Source organism: Nestor notabilis, unplaced genomic scaffold (genome assembly GCF_000696875.1).
Source record: "Nestor notabilis isolate BGI_N333 unplaced genomic scaffold, ASM69687v1 scaffold22177, whole genome shotgun sequence".
NCBI classification, from domain to species: domain Eukaryota; kingdom Metazoa; phylum Chordata; class Aves; order Psittaciformes; family Psittacidae; genus Nestor; species Nestor notabilis.
Genome location: NW_009937295.1, coordinates 76,634 through 84,676, shown reverse-complemented (window position 1 = coordinate 84,676; position 8,043 = coordinate 76,634). Strand labels below are relative to the sequence as shown.

At 42.8% G+C, this 8,043-nt stretch overlaps 1 protein-coding gene across 1 annotated transcript in view; it reads left to right on the top strand.

The window, feature by feature from the left end:
- The first annotated feature begins 2,422 nt into the window (after positions 1 to 2,422).
- The window catches only part of VGLL4 (vestigial-like family member 4), a 15,362-nt gene continuing 9,741 nt past the window's right edge, over positions 2,423 to 8,043 (top strand). Inside the window, exon 1 of the mRNA XM_010018774.1 lies at positions 2,423 to 2,516. The gene's annotated coding sequence lies outside the window, so the exon portion shown is untranslated. The remainder of the gene's footprint in view (positions 2,517 to 8,043) is intronic.

Below are 8,043 nucleotides of genomic sequence, written 5' to 3'. Positions count from 1 at the left end.
TGGACCAAATCAGATACATTTTCTTGTTTATTAATGGAGATCGTGCACCACACCATTAATCTTAAATTGCTTCCAACAAATGTACATTAAATTGGACCTTCAGAGGCAGACTTGAAAGAGCAAATGTATCTGAGTTAATATTTAACATCGAGTTTTGCAGAAGTTCTCATCCAAAGGAGAATTTCAGAAAGCACTCAAGTCCCTTTAGTTCAGGAGGGGGTAGGAAAGCACATGTGATATGGTTGTTAGGAGCAGTTTCGGGGCTAAAAGCTGATGGATAGCTTATCAGTCCTTCCCCAAAGGACCCGATCTGTCAAAATGTGAGTATATGTTTGAGTACTTGAGAAGTCAGGCCATGTTAGCTCAGGTGTCTCCTCTTGCCAGCAGCAGGGGTTTGTTAGCTAGCTCCACAACATTCAACACCAGTCCAAAGTCTGATAACTAAGCAAGAGGCAAGAAAAGAAACAGTAACATTGAGACACATTCTAGATGTATATCCCAACCATATGGAAACCAGGGTTAAATCTCACTTCTCATTTAACCATTTTCCCAGATGTTTCCTGCAGTTTGACAGATGTACCATTTGCTAGAAAGTTGCACTCTTGAGAGTTAGAATGTTATGGACACGGTTGCCATAGACAATGGCTCTGTAAGGGTAAGATTTGGAATAAAACATTACATTAATTTCTGGTTGAATAAGTAAGTTTTTTCCCCAGACTGAAGGCTCTGGCCCGGGCAGTCTCCTTTCATTTTCTCTCATGCTGTAATGCGCTACACAAACACCCAGCTGGCTTTAACTCATTCCTGCAGCATTGCTGAGTGCTGACTCTGGACAAATGGCATTATTTCTCAGTGTTGAAAGGTGAAAAGTATTCCTCTGGCTATTTCTAGCTGTACCGAAGTCAGGTCACCTTTATGTTTCGTGTAGAGCTCTGCCAGCGCTGATGGAGCTCTACACGCAACATAAAGGTGACATTTCCATTGTGCAGCATGGCCACCCTGCAGAAAGCAGGATCTGACTGTCAGTTAACAGGGTTTCACCCCTTGTGTTGTGTGGCTGGAGCACAGAATGCCTGATTGGAAAGAAAGAGGGGGGTGGGATGAGTTTGGTTAAGCCATGAGAAAAACCTCCTGAAACATCTGGGGAGAAGTCTCGGTGCGCTGCAATTACTGCTCCGTGTAGTGTTTAATGTGGCACAGATGTGCAGTTCCTGTCAGTAATGGAGCAGTTGCACACTGCAGTCAAGTTAAGGTCGATTCGTATGTTCCTGTAAAAGGCCTTGTCTGTCAGAGCTGTTTGTGGTGTGTGTGTTGGAGCTGCTGTCTGAACCATAAGGAATGATTCTTCATGAATCTCTTTTTAATTAGTAACTTTCAGTATTCGTAAATCAGGACTTTAAAAAGAGAGGGAGTTAAACAGCCCCCCACCCCCAAACACTTTTGCCTGTGATTTGCTTTTCTAACCAGAGTCTCCCTTAAACCAGAAGTTGCTCTGAGAGGATACTGTGGATTGCAGAATTCAATGGTTAACTTGGGCACATTAACTCCAAAGTGCCCTTCCAAACCTGCTACTGCTGTGGTCGGTTTGGTTCTCAGCTCTTCAAAGGAATTATTTTACTGTATTGGTATGAATGGTTATGCAAGAGATAATGAAGCTGTTATTGTATTTATAGTGCTTCCACAGGTTTTGGTAATTCAGATTTTATTAGCGATTACAAACAGTTTCAATACACTTTTAATGAAATCTTTATAAAACAGCCCCTGAAAAAAAAAATCTCATTTCTTAAAAGCACCATTCTGAGTCCAAAGGTCTGGAGTCTGGGTTTGTTGGAGAATTTCTGATATTTCTGTCTGAAAGTGAATTAATTTACTTCCTCAGCTTTTCTTGCTTCACATCAGCTAATGTTGCATTGTGTATCTGAGGGATAGAGACCATCATTTGTAAGCTTTCATGATCCAGTCCCTTTTCCCTGGGGGGGTTCTTTCTCATAAGAACCACTGAAGCTGGAAAAAACCCCTCTATCGTCCCATCTCCTGGCAGTCTGACCCAGTTAAATCCAGCACTGTGGCCTTGTTCCCAGAGACTGGCCTGTGTTGTTAAAGCTCTTGCTAATAAACGTGCCATTCTCAGGTCGTTGGTATCTTTTACTTCCCTCGTGATCTATTTGAAGAAAGTGGTTCACTGCTCCTCTACCATAAGATTCTACCTGATGCAATCTTTTAGGTGACTGAACTAAATAGAATCATGTAAACTTTTGAGAATTTGGGGGTCACAGGTTGACTGAAGCTGGTACTCGCTGTAACGAAAATAGTTCCATGTCAAGCATCCAGTGAGGAATGAAATAATGTGGAAAATATTGTAAGGAATAATGCAGAAAATACAGTGAGAAAATGTAGCTGCCATTTCTTATTTCCTGTAACAGTTCTGCAGAGTTTCACCATGAGTTTCACCACCTTCAACTCCTCCCAGAGCCTTCTGAACAGCCTGCTGTCCCCTGGCAATATTGAGCACACACGTATGTGGAGAATCTTGCTGCACTAGGACATGCCCCACTGCTGCCTGGATTTTATGTACAAGCTTTCTCCTGACATTGGCCCATAGTTTTCTCTGTGTGATCATAAATAGTTCTTACAGTATTTTCCAGTGACTCAGTAGAAAAGGTTTGTCGCATGTGCCAAGTTTGACTTCAAAAGGGTGTTAATATGGCTGAATTATAAAAGCTGCACGTGACCCAGCACATGAATTGGTAGAATGTGAGAGGAAATGTCTGCCAGAGGTGTTGGGTGGGCACTGCAGTTGGGTACAAATTAATCATTTTGTAGCTTCCTCTGAATCTTTCCAGTAACCCCCCTGACCTTCCAGCTGCTTTCATGGAAGCCTCTCTGCTCTCCCCTTGTACTGTCAGATTTTCCTCCTTGTTAGAAACTTTAAGGAAAGTTTGGAGTGTCCCTTTAACCTCATTTTTTGTATCGTTTGCTTTTCTGGATGTTTTTTCCCTCCAAGCAATTCAAAGAGCTTTACAGACTTGAAACAGCTCAGGCTTCTGCAGAGATACATTTAGTTTCCATTCCAGCGGTGAGTTGCCTTTCTAGATGATGTTCTGTTTGTCTCAATATATGCAGTAGCCTGACTTGCTCTCCAGATGTGGACGTTGGCAGGCTCTGCTGTATTTCACTGGCTTCAGTTGACTTTCTCAGAATAAGACTTCTGTGCCGTCAAGTGCCCAGATATGATGCTGACTTCTGCACAGTTTATTTTTGAGCTAGAAATGAAACCTTAGTTCTGGGTCCTGACTGGCAGCCCAGGATTGAGTTTTTGGTGTGTGCTGATATGTCTGAGTTTTTCAGTTTTACTGAATATCTCTTCCAAAAAAAGGGCTCTCTGGAACAGCAGCACCAGCATCTTCTAAAGGCAGACCACATCCTCTGCAGAGCCTTTGTCTACTGCTGAAACGTTCACGTCTCCTGTCTTTTGGTCTTCACAGTTGGCAGAAATTGTTTTTCTAGTGTGGTGTTCAGGTTTTTCCAAAGGCAACTGGAGCCACTGTTGGTCTTTTGAGAGAGTTATGGGAAGGAGGCTGGATCAGACAGATCTTCAACGTTTGGTTACTTCTGCCTCCTTTCCAAGGCGTGTACTGTTCCTCTGACAGGCTGTTAGACAGTAGGTAGAAGAGGGAGGCCAGTGGTGCCACGTTGCAGATCAGAGGACCAGAAGGCTTCTTGTCTTTGCCTAATGCAACTGGCAGAAGCCTGAATATTTTTTGTCCTGAATCTTTGAAAACTGAATCAGAGCTGATGGGAGTTGTACTGAGCTTGGTGTCCACCTAGATACAGTTAAACAAAACTTTGAAGGGATGAAATGGGCTTATGTTTACACTCTAAAAGTGCATTCAGAGTGCATTTTAGGAAACTTTATATAATTACTGCAGGGTCCAGTTGTGCCAGGTCACTTGTCACTGCGGTAATACTGAACTGCTGGAATTTTCTGTTGTTCTAGCTCCACTTCTGAGCCATTAGTGATTTTTTTTTTTTTCCCCTAACAGGCTAATTCATATTTCCAGCTGCCTCAGAAAAATCAGTGAGATCACTCAGGGTTTCAGAGCTTTCCCAGATAGTTACTGTATGTTAAAATGGAGTTGTTTCCATCTCAGGTATGGCCTCACATAAAACCTCTTTAAAATATCCCAGTGCTTTAAAATAAGCCATCAGGTCTACCATACAAAACTGAACCGCAGGTGTAGGAGGTGGGCGAGCAGGCAGTGGAAGTGCAGGGCAGAGAAGCTGGTGGGTTTAGATTGGAGGGTCTGATTTCCCAGGTAACCTGCAGTCTGTACCTGTTGCAGGGAGGTAACTTTGCCATGCCTTCTGGATTGTACATGTATGTGTTCCAGCAGTGACATAATGTTTCATTTAATTAATCCCAGAGTTTTCCTTAGGGATAGAATGAGTGATTGCCATTATAAAGCAACCCGTGCTACCTTTTAAAACAATCCTGTGAGTGCTGGAGTAGAGACAGCCAAACATTAAAAAAAACACCCTGTGAGAAAAATAAGTAGGATCTGAGATTGTGTTAATTGATTTTACTGTACATTAGATTTAGATTTCAGTTTTGTGGCTTTGGCTTTTGACTGAGGTCTTACATCATGCGGTTTCTCTTGCATTCTTTCATACTGGAGACTATTCAGCCTTCAGGAAGGGAAGCTCTTCCGTGTCTGAGTGTTTGCTTGGTGCAGGCAGGCAGCAGTGGGACACTCCTTTATGCATTTGACTGCTTAGTAGTAGTTTGGTTTTTCTGCTCTGTGAAATCTGTCCTCCTGGTTGGTTACATTCACAAGTAACTATCTGCTCCAAGATTTTGACGAGATAAGTGTAGAAAGTCTGACCTAGGTTTGTTTATATGTACAGTTACCCTATTTCTTGTTAGTTTTCAGTGGTTTTATTTTGACTTCTCCTTTCAAAGGTTTTTCCATTGGCTGTATCACTGAGCTGGAGGAAAATCTTTGTGAATTGAAATTTTTGAAGGGAAGGCACTGCAGAATTCTGGCTAGAGAGGACTGGGGAGAGCAGGGAAGAATAGGTACAGGTGGCGCATGTGGACTTAGGGCTCTGAGGGAACTGGTGTGAATGTGATGCTTAGTGCTCCAAACCGGGCCTGATGCTCAAGCTAAAAATTTCTAAAGAACAAAAGCTCTTTTCTGGGAAGAGTTAAGTTTAATTATTGGCGGCTGGAGAAGCTTTGAGGCAGTGCTCAGAATCCTGCTCTGGGTGCCTTTGCTGAGCTGTTTCTAGCCTGAGGCAGAAAGTGAAGACTTTGCCACCTGCCTCTTCCCTTGTTAACCACACTTGAAAAGGGGAGAAGTGGAGGATTTGCCAGCTACAGACCTCACTTAAAGAACCACTTCGTAGCCAGGTGGCTAACAAACTGCTGTTCTGGGCTCCTCCAGAACCATAGCAGGAGGCATAGCTGCCTGGAGAAGGGTGTTAGTGGGAGATCAGTTGTCAGGTTTATCTGCACATTGGTCTAATCTTCAGTTTGTCCAAAAGATTTCCTGCAGGGGGGAATATGCTGTACAAATAATGCTTAAATCACAGCAGTGGCAAAAAGGGAGGGCATTCTTTATGTTTCTCAGGAAACCTGAGAAAACAGATGCCCAAGTTCTGGGGCAGAAGTGATTCTTGCAAAGACAATAATCTCTTGCAAGTTGCCTACTTAAAAGCTTTTGGGGGTGGAGTACTAAGCTGTAAAAGGAAAAGGCTACTCCAAGTAACAGGGAAGCGTACAGCGAGTAAAATGGAATGGAGAAAGGGTTATGTATTTAGGTGGCAGCCATCCACAGTAGATGTGGTTTGAAGAGTCTGTTGGGCTGTTTGTAGTATTTTTTCATGATATGAATGATAACTGGCTGACGCTCACAGAGCAAACTGCTGATACTTGCAGGGTCTTTTTTGGGGTTTATAGTGAATTTGGATTGCTTAAAAAAATCCTGAGTAAGGATTTTTCTCTCTGGATATATATCACTGTATTTTGAAATACCACCTTCAATTCTTGTCTTCCCACCTCACAGTGACAGAATTGATGTATGCAAGTAGATACTTTTGCAGGAAATGATCCCCATCATGTGGAGAAGAGGTTTTATAGTGGTGGGTTATAAATCCTTAAGTAGTCTTTAACAAAAGCAGCTGTCTTCTTTCAGAACTAAGAGTTTGTGAATAAATAAAGTAAAATATATTAGAATAGGTACCTTATAAAGATGCTGAAAATACTTAAACTGTATTTGAATTAGGTTACACAGATGAAAGTTTGCTCTTAAGCAATATTGTGCGCTGTGTACGTTTAAAGAAAACATCTTGCATGGTAATTAGAAGCTCTGTAAGTGGATACTTGTTCTTTCTGTGAGTGAAACACTCCTACAGTACAACCATTTCAAGTTAGAGCTCTATTTCTGCCAAAGGGAGTGTGAAACGTCTGTGATTTCTTCACTTGGAGGTACAGTAATACTTTTGGCATCTGTTCCTTAAGGATCTGCAGGCTGGAAGTGAGTGCAAGCAAAACTGTCCCCTTCAGTGGGCCTCTTTCTTTCCCTTTTCCTTCAGCAGCTGGCAGAGTGAGCCTGTTCCTGTAGGATGAGTGTGAATTACCGCCACTCTGTGCCAGTGAGCAGAACAGCCGCATTCAGAGGTTGTACAGCAAAAACAAAATCCTCAGAACAATGCATTTGAGCTACCTTTGAACTGGCTCCTGAGGAGGGCTCAAACATTGCTTTCAATTAAACAGTATTTAGAACCCAACTGCAGCAGACTTTCAGCTCTCAGTCAGGATGTGTGTGGTTTTGGTATGACATCCATCTGAGCACATGATGCTTGGTAAGTGCTGGAGCCTCGCTTATGATTCATTGGGGAGAAACATGGAAAACAATGTCTGTTTTTCAAGTGTTGGAGAAAAGAATTTAAGGTCGGAATGGTGTATAATTTTACTAGAATAAGCCTGCAAGCAGCTTGCCTGCCCCTGCCTGCAGGAAGGGAGGGTGTGGTGGGCATGGCTGAGGTGACAGTGTCCCACTGCCCGGGCTCGGTGGGTTCTCACCACTGTGAATTGCTAGCTGGTTTTTCAGCGCTGGCATCTTCACCACGGGAGATGGAGTCCAGAGTCACACATGCTGATCTTCAGGGCAGCGTGGAGTCGGGGGACAGTAACACTGTTTGGACAGCTGGATTTATTTGTAGCATGTATTTTTAAGTTATTTTTCAAACATGGTCAGAAATCCTTCTTTGTAATTTTCTGCCCTTAGGTTTGAACTAAGAGATGCAGCACTGCCCTTGTTCAGTGCGGGGGGATTTGCTGAGCTAAATGACTTTAGCGAAATACAATTCTCTTCAAACACAGGCAGTTTTGATTGCCCCTTCAAGCAAAGCATCTAAGATCAAAACAAGAATGGTTTCTCTCAAGTATGGTAATAATAACAATAATATTGTAACAAACTTCCAGTTTCTAATCTAAAACTATTTTTGAAGTTACATTTTAAACTGAAAATATTTAATAATGAGATTGATAACTACTCTAAATAATTTTCTGCCCAATTGTTTTACGAGTGGAGTCAGATGTCTGTAGGATTTGCTATTTATATTTCAATAGGAGGGACTCAGAAGTGCTGGTGTATTTTCACAAGGGCAGAGCTATCACGTTACTGTTCCGCACGCTGCTGTAGCATTTCCAGCTGGGCTCAGGGAAAATACTGTCTGACGTGGAAGTAGGAGCTTCAGGTATTTCTCACTTTTTGCCCAGACTGTGTAGTTGAAGGTAGGTGGAGTGTTGAGGAGCGGGGTATGAACAGTTCCCTGCCCGGAAGAGGAGTTGTTCTAATTTGGGCAGAGGGAATTACTTGCCTGGGGTGTGGTGTGCTGAGATTGCTGAGAGAACTCCATAATTCTAGGTATCTTTAGGGAAGGTCTGTGCGCTGGGCTGCGCTCCCTGGCCTCAGGCTGAGCCCATTTCCCTGTTCCTGCTTCCAAAAGCCTTTGCAGAAAAGTTTTCTTGGGGTTGTT